The 12783-nt window shown below is 47.2% G+C and overlaps 1 protein-coding gene across 1 annotated transcript in view; it reads left to right on the top strand.

The window, feature by feature from the left end:
- ZFHX3 (zinc finger homeobox 3) overlaps positions 1–12783 on the top strand; it is a 671960-nt gene that overhangs the window by 404361 nt on the left and 254816 nt on the right. Inside the window, exon 4 of the mRNA XM_074839587.1 lies at positions 1936–2049. The gene's annotated coding sequence lies outside the window, so the exon portion shown is untranslated. The remainder of the gene's footprint in view (positions 1–1935; positions 2050–12783) is intronic.

Genomic DNA, 12783 nt, shown 5'->3' with positions numbered 1-12783 from the left:
GTGTTTGTACCCTTTTTTCCCTATTTTTTTATCGGGAATTTGCAGGAAGATTAATCCTCCTTACTCCATGACAGTTTAGTTTCCTTAAGAACCTTTAGTGAGGGATGTTCTAGAAAAGCTTTTAGAAAATCTGCTTCCACTGTATCAGCCCAAATCTCCCGTATTAGCAGGGCTGTTTCCTCCGTCAGACCGCTCAGATCTATACGTTTGAACTCTTCCCTTGGCTTTGAGACTCCTCCCCAAGACACCGTGTTTACTCATCCCTGCTAATTCAGATTGGTCTGACAGTTTTCTACTATTTTGCCTGTTCTGGAAATCTGACTTTCTGGGCTGTAATTCCCACAATGGCTCCTAAATCCTGTTGTAAAGATTTGTTACCTTTCGATCCTCTGATACAAAGGAAGAAAGAAAGTTCAGCAATTTCATATTTGAGCTCTTTTAAAACTCTTGAGGGAGTGCTGTCTGCCTCTGGTGATTTGTTGCTCTGGTGTATGAACCTTCCTGACCTCCTCCATAGTGAACAGCAGTGCAAAGAATTAATTTAATTTTGCTGCTGTGTCCTTATCTTTCTTAATTCCTTCCTTTACGCCTTGATCATCCATCAGCTGCGCCAGGTGACTGACAGGCTTCCTGCTTTTGTGTCTGAAAAGTTTTTATTAGCTCTCATAACTCTAACAATTGTTCTTTGAGACCTGTTTTGGCTTGCCTTATCGTGATTTTGCATTTAGCTTGCTAGATTTATGTCCTTTTATATTTTTATTGTTTGGAAACAACTTCCATTTTTCTGAAAGTATCTTTTACTTCAGATAGCTTCCTTTTTCTGTCATTTATGCTTAAAGCGAGCTTTGAATCCATGCTGGTTTAGCCTCTCACCTGCTGTGCCTCACATACGCTGGTGTCCCACAGTTGGGTCGTTGAGCACCACTCACAGGTTAAAGCCACCTACGTCAGGCGAGGGGGAGGCAGCATTATCGTCACGGCTCTGCCCGTCACCCACGTTTGCAGCCTGGCAAGCTGCAGCCTCAGCTGCAGAGTGACCCCACAATGATAGAACCCCCAGCTGCCCAGGATTTCTCCCCCAGGCCCATGCCAGAGTTCTGTGTGGTTTTTCTCCTGTCAGATGCCATCCAAGACAGAGGCTGATGTTCAAGTGGTCAAACAAGACTCTTGCCAAGAAAGAAAATGGTAGAATGCATTCAAGTGTATAAGCAGGTAGACAGAGGAGTAACAAACTAGAGAGAGGCAAACAGAGCTTCACTAGGCTTCTCTAATTCCTGTTCATAAATTCATGGCAGCTGCAGGGGTGTGACTGCAGCAAGAACCACCATCGGAAGGGAAGAGCTCCCGTCCGGGAGACCTGATGTCAGCTACATCGCAGCTCCCCTTCAGTCATCACGTGGGGGCCAGGCTGGGCACTGAAGGGGATGCTTTTCTTTGGGAAGCAGAAGGCTTCTCAGGAATCCAACTGTTTCTCCTAACTCTTCATTGTGTTTGTTTTCCTTCCTTATGCATCTACTCCCCTGCTAGTTCCATGTGAAACAGTCCTGAGCTGCAGTGGTTAAAGCAGAAGAGCACAGAACCTCTGTTATTGCTGATGGACCAGTCAGAGTCCACAGTACAGATAAACTTGTAGGTTTTGCATTGGCAAGGCCACCTCCAGGTAGCTGGTACAGCCCTTTCTGTATTAAGCCAGGAAGCTGGGAGGTGCAGCTGTCTGTTTTGTAGAACACAAAATATACCCGTCGTGTAAAGATGCTACAGGTCAGCTTTCAGTTGCAGGAGATGTAGAACGGTTGGGAATGTTGACTGAGTTGGAGCTGCACACAGATAAAAAATATTAACAACTCCATGCTGTAAAGAAACTTCTGGTTCTTTTGGTGCATTATTCCAAATTCTTCAGGATTTTTTATATCCTTCATATTCTTTCATTTGCAGGCATTGATCCAGAGAGTTTGTGCCAACTTCTTCCAGTCCGAATAGGAACCATCTCCCCTACTCCACTCGCTGGCGCTGGATCGTGCGACGTCATCTCCACATTTCCATACTGAGGTAGGGAGATCTTCTATGACCTAATTTTCTTAAGCCTTGGAGAAGTGATTTTTGTGTTGGTAGCTCTCCTGGGATGTGTAATGTAAATAACATGGATTAAAAGAGATGTGATTACATGTAATACAACCGTGCTGTTCTCTGGCAGAGATTTTCGAGTTCTTTGTGTCATTTATCCTCTGCCACTCTGGTGTGCAGCAGTGTTTGCTGGCTCGCTCTTCTGATGGCTCTCTGGGTTTTTTGTAAATGCCATCTGTATGAAGGATTTCTTAGCACCTGGCTCGCTGGTCAGTAGTGTTGGCTCATCTTATTTTCAGTGCTGTAAGATGAATGAAAAGGTGTTTTTTGAACAAGACCTTCAATACATTTTAGTTTTTTTCTAGATGTTGTCAAGCTGATACATTGTCAGGCTATAGTTCTATGTGGGCTGGTGAGGAACCATCAGGGCTCTGTTGTTTGTTTATTTATGTTGACCCAAACTGCTAGTTTCTGTCATTAAAGAACAGGCCAATGATTAGTTCCCTTGGCTTAATCATCTTAGCAGGAAAACTGTGCCTTGAATTTCTGTCATAGTCAAACAGGGGTAAGGAAAGATGAGAAAACTACAGGAGTCCTGACCTGTTTCATTTTGCATGTGCATTGTTAGATATTCAGTTTCCCAAAATTATGGTAAATGATGTGCTGGCAGGAAAAACATCTTCCTGAACACGGGAGAACTATCCCTTCTCTTCCTACTATTGGATTTGGCACTGAAAAAGTACCCGTTGTTACCTATGTAACCTCTAGTTACATAAAAAATCGTTTTTTCAGAATTATTTTTTATGTAACTGGAAATCACTGAGTCACTGGGAAGTACCTACTTTTAATACGTCTGTGTATCTCAAGTCATTATAAAGTCATTCATAATATCTGGGATACTCTGTAATACCAAACTAACCTTGTATAATATCGATAGCAATAGAAGGATTAATGGTAGGCTTCAAAAAATACTCATTGATATCCTCTATCTAGATGAAAAACTGAGAAATGTAAGTTTGGAGTTGGATTTTCTCCTGTATTTACTTTGTGGGTTTTTTTCATCCTTTAAGGAAGCTCTCTTGCTTTCTTCATATGTTTTCATCTGAAGTATTTTGTTTACAACATGAGTGCACACTTCAATTTCTTGAGAATCATCAGACTTATAAATTAAATGGAAACCTTGGGAAATTCTGTGATGGGCAAAGACATTCATTTACTTTGTGCTCTTAATATCTCAGAGGATCCTGAGTAAAGCATCTACTTTTCCCCAATTAGTCAGGAAACTTTTCAGGCCTTGGTATCTTTTGTGGGTGGCGTGCATGTTCTTTGGATGTTGTAAGCTGAATCCAAAGATTTGGGTGAGGAATATTAACACTGAAACCCATCCTCCCGGAGGTCAATATTTTTGACTTTGATCTCAGAATGAGAGGGAAAGATGGATGGAACACGGGAAGAACAGAAAAGCAAGTGGGAGGTAAGAGAGGTGAAAGAGAAAGGAAGATTAAAGGAGACTGAAATGGAGAAATTTTGAAACGCTTTGGAGAGATAACACGTGCGGTTGATTGTGACTTTTTCACGCTATTATGTCTTGACTGATTCTGTTTTATCATAAATTATAAGTATTCTTTAAAAACATCGAGCATCTACAGATGGAACCCATTTTGGGACTAGTCTGTTTACTATTTTCATTGCTGACTGTGGCAGAAAAAGCAGGAATATGCTGAGGGAATCCTCTGACCTCACAACTGCATCAGATCGGCTGTCAAGTGGGCAGATTGGGCTATGAGAAAGTGAAACCAAACCAAACCCAGTGTACGGGTGAAACCGAATAAAATGGCCAGTGAACGTATCAGATAATGTTGTGGATGGTTGGCTTGAGCATCTTAGTTAATTTAAACTGCAGGTTTAATTCTATTGAAGGGACAAGTACACATGGCGCAAAGCAAGCCGCATGGGATTAGCAGGGAAACACTTGACACAAGTGGAAATAAGATAGAAGCCTGTTTACTTGGTAGTACATAGGTACACATAAACAGCACTGAGCAAGCAGGTAGCCCATGTTTTTACTGATAATCACAATATTATTATATTTAATTGATTTGAGGAACAAATGTGTAAAAATTGTATAGTTGCTAGAATCTAGGGTACATGTCTGTTTTCACTGTATCCACTGTTTTTTGGCTTTCTCTTATTAGAAACTTTCATTTTCAAGCTGTGATTTTCCTCCTGAGATGAGTTTTCAGTTTAAGCAAAACTGCTGTATTTCAGGATAACAACACAGTAGTACGAATTTCTGGTACTAAGAAATATTTCTGAGCTGCATAAGCACAGAACAGACTGAAGTTTGGCAAGGAGAAAGCCTTAACAGGCAAAGAGTACTTCTAATCATCCATGTGAAAGCTCGCCTTTGTTTAGCAGAATTGTAACTTTTAAAAATTGCATAGCTGGTACAAGCAGGTACAATTCTATTTTACCAAAGGGCAAGATGCTGTGAGGCTCACTTGCCTCCAGAAGAGACCCAAATCCTTAACCAGCTGCAGGAAGGAAAATCAACAATTTTAGTTCTGTGAAGACCAAGCAGTGTCAGTAGAATATGGCCCCGTTACCTTCTCTTGCAGAAAGGAACTTCCTCCTCCACGTTAGTCTTGGTTTTCCCTTTGGATCTAGAATAAACTTGGTTATTAAACTGAAGGCTTTGATTTCAACCTAGCGTAGTGATGTTCATATTGCTGCTGTAGTTGTTGTAGAATTTATTATAGGATATTATTATAATTACCTGTTTATTGACTAATTGCTCTTCAGTAAGTGTGAAAAAGTGGAGAAAGTAGGACTAACACTGTATTTCAGAGTACAAGGGGGCATTGGTTAATAACACCCAGAACTCTCATTTTCTGAAGCTGGCATGTCACATCCTTTCATGTCACTGGGATTTCTTTTTAACACCTTCTCCTGGAACAAACAAGGAGTAACAGAGCCCGACTTCAAAGATTCCGGGTCAGAGGAAAAGCTTGATAGGAATATTTTTGTTTTCCAGGGCGCTAGCTCAGCCCAGTGAGGTTCCTGTCAGATCCTGCACTCTAAACCCTCTGTGCTGCTGCCCTTGTGGAGGCACCCGGGGAAATCACAGGGCACCCGGAGTCCCCTGTCCAGCGGGAGGAGGGGGGTGGTCGGGGCCCGATTCACCTCGGCCAGGCTGGTTTGGTTTGTGGCCACGGTAACTGCTACATCCCGAGAAATTCATGCTTCCATGGCAGGGGGCACAGAACCTTTGTGCTGCAGCTTTCTGCTTGAGGGAGCCACGTTTCTTTTGCAATCAGGCAGTGGAGCACATGCTCAGAATTGCAGGTTTTACTGACAGCAAGGAAGAGACTGGCAAATCCTTGGTTGTTCCTGGTGTTGGCAGGTACCACCTAAAGTTTGTTCTGTTCATTGAGCAGGTAGGAAACGTCCATAATTACTGGTGAACATCTCAAAGGAGAGATTCCTTCCCCAAAGCCATAGCCTTTCTGTTTGCTAAGGTTTTTTTCAGGTTTGTTCTTCAGTTTCAGTATGTCTTGATCTTCTGGCATGAGAATATAACGTATTTTTAGTAACGTTCCTCTATTTTATTTCAATACTGAAAAAAGAGTGGGAATGTATTTGTAGCTCATCACCTGGGTGATATGCTGGCATATGTGATAGTTCTCATGTGATTTCCCAAAATTTTTTTTTTTTTTTTTTTAACTGGCACAAGGCTCCTTCGGAAGCTGCTGTGAAAATATGGTTTTATTTCAGTGGCTCCAAAACTCTCTGGTCCCACATCATAATCCAGCCATGGTCAGTGGGAATCCCTAGGAAGCAGCAAATATTTCACCATTATTTGCAGTGTTTACAATTAAAACTTTAATGATAAGGACTGGTTGTAGTCTAGGATAAATTTTGAAGATTCTTAATGGTTTCAGTTTGTTTATCTAATTGCGGAGGTAGATGAAACTGTACTAGGTAAGCTTATCCAGCGTGTCTTACCACAAATAAATGAGAGAGGTTGCCTTAAACATTAGCTGATTCGCTGCTTGTTTTCCTTACTGGAAGATGTGGACACATGGCAGGTGTTGAAATGCATGAGAGATTTTCTTCCAATTTCTTCACCAGATAAAATCTTTAAGTTGTCTGTCTCTAAAGCACTTAAGCTATAGGTTCTTAGCTGGTGCAAATCAGCTGGAATTGGTGGAGATGCCTCACTAGACACACACAGAGCCCAAGAGCCTTTGCCCACATCACCCAGCCTGCAACATGAGCAGGGGACAAAATGACAAAGGGGCTGAAACGTATTTTCCTTTTTCCCTGCTAATATTCCTGCTTCCCAAAGTATAAATTCCACAGAGCCTCAGAGCTCAGAAAATTCCTGTGGCAGTGACCTGTTTTCGGGGCGCTGGATGCAGGCCCCTGCCCTGAGAAGAGAGCAGCAGGGCGAGCGGAGCGTCTCTCCTGGGTTTGACCGCACGCGCTGGCACACACACAGCGTGCCGGCAGCGTTGGGGCTGATCACATACCCCTCCTCTCCACGTTCATATTTGCCTAAAAATCCTCTTGACAAATGTGTAAGCTATGCCTCTCTGATATTTAAAGCCCCCCCCCCCCTTTAAAATCAAAATCATACAACATAGATAATTTCAAGTGTTCCCTTATTTGATAGATCTTGATAAAAAGGCCGTGCTTGGGTTAAATCTTTTTATTCTCCACAGCCATATGACAGCTTAGGGCACATTAACATTTGTGAAATAATTTGTTTAAGAAATACCCGAGGAGCTGAAGGCATCTGATCAGCCTGCTGCCCCGGGCCGAGCAGGCTGGGCTGCGGGCCGAGGCTCCCAGGCACAGCAGCAGCACCGCGTCACCCCGGCACCCGCTGCAGCGTGTCCTCCCTCGGGGCTGCTTGGCTGCAGGACCGCTGCCGCCCTTTCGGGACAGGAGGAATGGGGTCAGTGAGCTCAAATGCTTTTGGAAGTTTATGTTTACAGGCACGGAAACTTGTTTCTAATTAAAGCCCGTCTAGTAGCAGTAGTAGTAATTACGATATTAACAGCAGCCGGAGCAGGAACAATGAAGACTTCTCTTTTTGGCCGGTTGCTGGCATTTCTTTGAGGTGCTGTAAAGACAACGCTACAGCATCCTCACGCAGACCCCCGGCTTTGGAGCAACTGTCTCCTTGGAGCCTTGGCACGGGAAGGGACGTGCATGTGTCCAGGCATTTTCCAGGCTGCAGGATTTTCTTCTCTTCTGGTCCCAGCACTGTGAGACCCCTCCTTTCAGCCCGAGCACCGTTTAAATACATCATTTGTTTTCATTATAGGTTTTTGCATCTCTGCCTTTCATTCCTGTTAATGAATTTCTAGGGTCTGATTGGAAAACAAAAGCTAAATACAAACATAAAAAGCAATCTGACAAAGGACGTGGTTAAGCGTCTGGCAGGCTCTGCCACGCCGGCTGTAGCGAGGAGATGGCCATTTGCTGATTGCCGGGGGTTGACACGACTTGGTTAGTATGCTAATCTAGTCCTCTGCGTTTAACATTCCGCTCAGGTCTGAGCAGGCTCGGCAAGCCCCAGCGCAGGGGAAGGGGTGTCTGCCTGGCAGCAGGGACCGCGCAGCGCCCGTGGCAGACATACCCCAACACCGTGCCTGCGCCTGCCATGCGCTCGCTCCCCCTCTTGCGCACCCCTCTCCCCCTCCCGCCCTCTCTGGTGCACTCACACATACATACCAGCCGAGCAGCTTTCTGCAAATGCTGAAAAACATGAAATGTGGAAAAGCCATGTATGATTGGCTCGTTTCTCTGCCTCCGCGTCCCCAAAGATTCCCACTTTAATAGACCATGTGTTTCTGCTGCTGGAGAAGCCCAGAGTGTAACGTGCCAAAATTCAGCAACAATGAAGTAAGACGGAGTTTAACATCCAAAACAAAGAGGTGGCATTTTTGTAGCTCACTTACAACATAGCAGTCACAAGGTGGTTTAAATTTCCCTCTATCCTCTCTCCCCACCCAACCTCAGCCCAAGAGAAAGCCAACATTTATTAAAATCCGTTCGTTCAGGAGAGCAATCAGATGCCCAGGTGGGAAGGAAAGCTCGCTCCTGATATTCCCGGTGACTGTCACCTTTCCTGTGTGCTTGAGGCAGTGAGCTGCAACCCCCCACCTGGAGGAAGGGGGTTCCGATTTCCAGAATTATGGAAGGAATCGATTCCAGAGCCAGTTCCCATGGTCAGGTCCATCAAGTCCTGCAGCCACAGGAGAACTTAATTCCTCAAGCTCCCTTTTCTTTGTTTTCGTAACGTCACAGCAGTTCTGGAAAGGCGTATGGAGAATCGTCAGCTTTGCTTGTATTCAGAGGATTTCAGAAGTTGCATTTTCAGAGAGCAGGTCAGATGTGGGCAAAAATGAGTCTCCATCTGACACATAAGCAGACAAAGCTGTTTAACCTCTGAATTATAGCACAGCTCCATAGTTCTCTCTTCTGTTGTTTCATGCTCCAAGCAAACTGCTCCTTGCAGTTCTCCCTCCTGGTGCCAAGCACGTATTCCAGCTGCAGCTCGGCAGCGCGGGGAAATTCCTTCCAAGTCCCCGGCAGAACAGTCAGCGCTTTCTCCGGAGCTGCAGGCTTGATTGTCCTTGATTATTTTATTTCTTTGGCTCTGATCCAAGATGTTCCCTGTCATCATTTCAGTGTCTTTTCTCATAATCCCTTTTCTAAACATCATCAACAATTAACTGATTCTCTCATATCTACAAACACATGCACACACACGCAGGCGCGCATGCACACACACTCCACTGAGTCTCATCAGTGTCTTTTTTGCCTTTAAGTATAAGAAATTACAGCTTCTCATTAGCTGAAGAGCATGTTTTGAAAGGCTTTGTGTTTACTCACTTTGCAAGTGATGCTGGCGCTTTTAATTATTCTCCTTTTGCATATCATAAGCGAGCAGCGAGCTGCTCCAGCCAGCCCGGGCGACGCGTATTCCCAGGAAGGCAGGAGGAAGGGATCGCGTTTTACCTCACTGCTGCTGCTTTCTTCCCTTTCTGTCAGCCAGCCAAGGAATCCCCCCAAAGCTCTTACGTAGCAGATACCAAAACCGTGAGTCACTTTTCGCTCCTGGAGTAATAAGTCCACCGCATCTGTGTGCAGAACGGCGAGCGCGAGGCTGGGAATCTCTCCAGGCTGCCGGCGTGCCCCGGCACCAGTTCTCCAGTGGTGACTTTGTTTTTCCTGCTCTTGCTTTCTCTCCTCAGCTCCCTCGTCTCTTCATTCCTTTTCATGCCGTTCCCATTTTCTTCCTTCCTTCCTCTCCATCCGTCTCCGTTGCTGGCAGCGGCAAACCCAGCAAGATCTGGGTCCCTCTCGCCTTCTGTGGATTTTTTTTTTCTTTTTTTTTTTTCCCCTGTAACTGCAGCAGCCTTTGGCTGCTCACTCTGCCAGGTTGGATCACCAAAGACACACGACTCGCTCACAATGAATAATCAATACAGATATTGATCTGCGGAAAATGTTTGTAAATTCCTGAAAGGGGAATCGGGAACAGCGGGACAGGGAGGCTTGTGGGGGACGACAGGGTGCTTCGGGCAGCGACTGCAGGCAGCGCCTGGCCAGAGCCCGCGTCCTGCCGCCTCCGAGGTGACGGGTGCTGGAATGCGTGCGCGGGCGGTGGCGGGTGTGAGTGGGGGCTTCTGTATTTTCATTTCTCTACAGCTGCTTCCCCCGAAGAATCGGGAGGCGAGCAGCTGAGAGGCCCCGTCCGTGCCATGCCTTGGCTGCAGTCCAGCACTGTTTTGTTTCCATCATCACACGCCACTTTTAAATTTGCATAAATACAAGGGTTATTTTCCCTTGCGCCTCCAAAAAGATTTAAGAAGGTGGAAAAGTATTTCTGTAAGGAGGGATTGCTGGGTTTAGTCATAATTTTCAGGATTTACTTTCGAATCCATGTATTTGCAAGAAAGGGAGCCAGAGAGGGAGAGAAAGGGCAATAAGAGGGACTTGGAGAAGACAGAAAAGCTGTTTGAATGTGGAAGAGCCTTGGATCACAAAAAAAGACCTGTTCCCCAGTGGGGACCTGTGCGTGCCCAGTTTGCACCTGCGCAGAGTCGGGTCAGACCTCTGCATCCAGGGCTTTCCCCCTCTACCCGGGGCAGGCCCACCCTGGCTGGGAACTGGGGTGATCCCAGAGCTTGAGGCTGTGTAAAGGCCGGACTCGGAGCCGTCTCCAGAGCACCCTGACCCCATCCTCGGGAGCCATCGCCTACTGCCGTCTGCCCCGTGTGCTGGGCAGGGCACCCAGCAGGTGACACTCGCTCAGTTTGGTCCTGGTGTGGCCAACCCTGCTCCTACTGCAGGAGCGTCCTTGTCGTGTTTCTTCCACCTTCATCCCTCTGGTTTTCTCTTTCTGGGGAAAGGCACGTACCAAAGGGATTGCGAGACGTAGTGTTGGGGTCATTGAGTGTTCAGCCCCTTTCTAACGCCTGAGGTCAGCACTGGAGACCCTGGGGGCAGCCAAAGGGCCATGTCTGCCACCCCAGCCAAGCCCTGGGCTGTTGCGGTGCCGCCGCCGTACCCTGGCCCAGGGCTGCCCATGGTGCCTCCTGCCAGTACAGCCGCTCGGGATGCTCGCGGCTTCCCTGATGGCGTCTGGCTGGGTATAGCCTGCTGGGGCCACGCGGGCCGTTCACCACCCCCCCGCCACTCGCGGGCCCACCCCATGTGTGTGCACACACCCTCTTCACGCTGCTGCGCGCGGCGGCCCGCGGTCGGTGGTGAAACCTTCCTCTGCCTCCGCAGGCGCCGCGCGCCGTGGCAGCTGTGGGCACCCTGTGATAGCCACCTCGGGCGAGGCTCCGCGCTGGGCTGTGATCCCCGCGCCTCCTCCCCGAGTGCAGCTGCTGGCTTTATCAGCCTGCGCCAGCAGCGGGGAGCCTGAGCGCGTTCATTCTCTCTCCAGCTTCTGATTAGCTCCTGCAATCCAATTAGCAGAGGCATTTATATCACAAGGGGCTGAGGTGCCCCCACTCATCGCGGCGGCTCAGAGCCAGTCATAAATTCTACCGACACTACATCTTTCCTGTGACATGGATTAATTACAGCTCTGGGCCTCCAAGAGCAGGTTTGCAAATGAAGGTGCCCATGAAATAAGAATTTAGAGAAGGCAAAGCAGAAGGAGTTTCCCGTCCGTGAAGGATGAGGGGGTGACGCACTGGGTGGCCCAGGGCTGGGGCACCTGTGGGCGGCGCGGCGAGGGCCGGGAGGGGCGGGCGGACCCAGCGCCTGCGTTATTAACAGAGGGGAGCGCACAGAGGTTGGCTGGGGGATGTTATGAATCCTGTGCCCGTGGCCATGATGAGAAATTCTTCATAACCTTTCTTTGTACGCTTTGCTGCAGTGCCGATGCTGCAAGTGAAGCTAGAAGAGCCTTAATAAAATTACATTTTTCCACTTGAGATGTCGCAGGCACTAGCCAGTGGCAATAGCTTCGAGAGGCGAGCGAGGCGCTGGCCCGTCGGGAGGGTTCAGCGTCGCAGAGATCAGTGCTTGCTCTCAGGGACACGGCCGCCTCCTCTCTGCTGGTCCTACACATACAACCCGCCTTTTTCTGATCCTTCTGCTCCAGACGTTTTCTGGTGCCCTAGTGTCAGCTCTGCTCTCCTGGGGCAGCGTTCTGGGCGCAGTGCCGGCCCCACTGGGGGTGGTGTTTCCTGCCGCGGTGCACGAGCAGGTTGGAGAGGCGGTGGGAGAGCGTCCAGGAGAGTGACGGGGTGCGGGACAGTTTGTGGCCTCATCCCCCGGCGTACCCTTCTCTGGTGCTCTGCTCCGGCCCTCTCCTCCTCCCTGCTGCCCCTCCATTCGTGGCGCTGGGCCAGGCCCTGGCAGCTCCTCACCCGGCCGTCTGAGCGCTTCCCCGGCCGCTGAGCTCCGGAGCTGGGTCCGTCTCTGTCGGGGTCTGCTGAGCTGGGACGCTGCACAAGTGTCTGATGGGTTGTTTTTTCCCAATCATGTGCCAATTTAACAATTCGTCTAAGTTATCAATCTACCAATTGGTTTTTAATGTATGTACCAGTGGTTTTGTTGTTCAGTTTCCATGCGTTTATACTCTTGCCTGTTACTGAAATATAATTACTTAAGAAGTCCCCAGAACTACCTTTAAATGCATGGGTAGGTAGGAATTTTAAAGACATGAGGCTGCATATTAAATTTAGTAGCATGTCAGCTCCATTTGATCTATTTACTCTGGTCTGCTGACAGATCTTCTGTGTAAGCAAATGTGGTTCCTGCTGATAAAAGGGTTTTGGTTTGGGTTTTTGTTTGTTTGTTTTTAACTAGGTGAAGGTAGCTGTAGCCAAAGTAGAGCTCTGGCTGTGAAACAGTTGTTCTTCCATTGGAAGGAAATACTGTCTAATGTTTCAAAACAAAAATTATTTTTACTTTTGTATAATAACAAATCTTGCATTTCCTGACCAGTACATTTATTGTTTGTGGTCCAAGTAACTTGTGCCCCAGCTGGTATCTCCACGTGCCCATGGCTGTAACCTGCAGCTGGACAAACTCCAGTGGGGTAATTAGCCAACTTGCAACCGATCTCGCAGATTCCTCTTCAGCTGAAGTCTTTACATTAATATTTATGCTTCTCTTTATGTATATTTTTATATTAAAAAAGCTGTAAACAGCAGCTTCATATCTAAATTTGGGGATGAA

This window comes from Strix aluco, chromosome 14 (assembly GCF_031877795.1).
Source record: "Strix aluco isolate bStrAlu1 chromosome 14, bStrAlu1.hap1, whole genome shotgun sequence".
NCBI lineage: Eukaryota > Metazoa > Chordata > Aves > Strigiformes > Strigidae > Strix > Strix aluco.
This window is presented reverse-complemented; position numbering and strand designations above follow the sequence as displayed.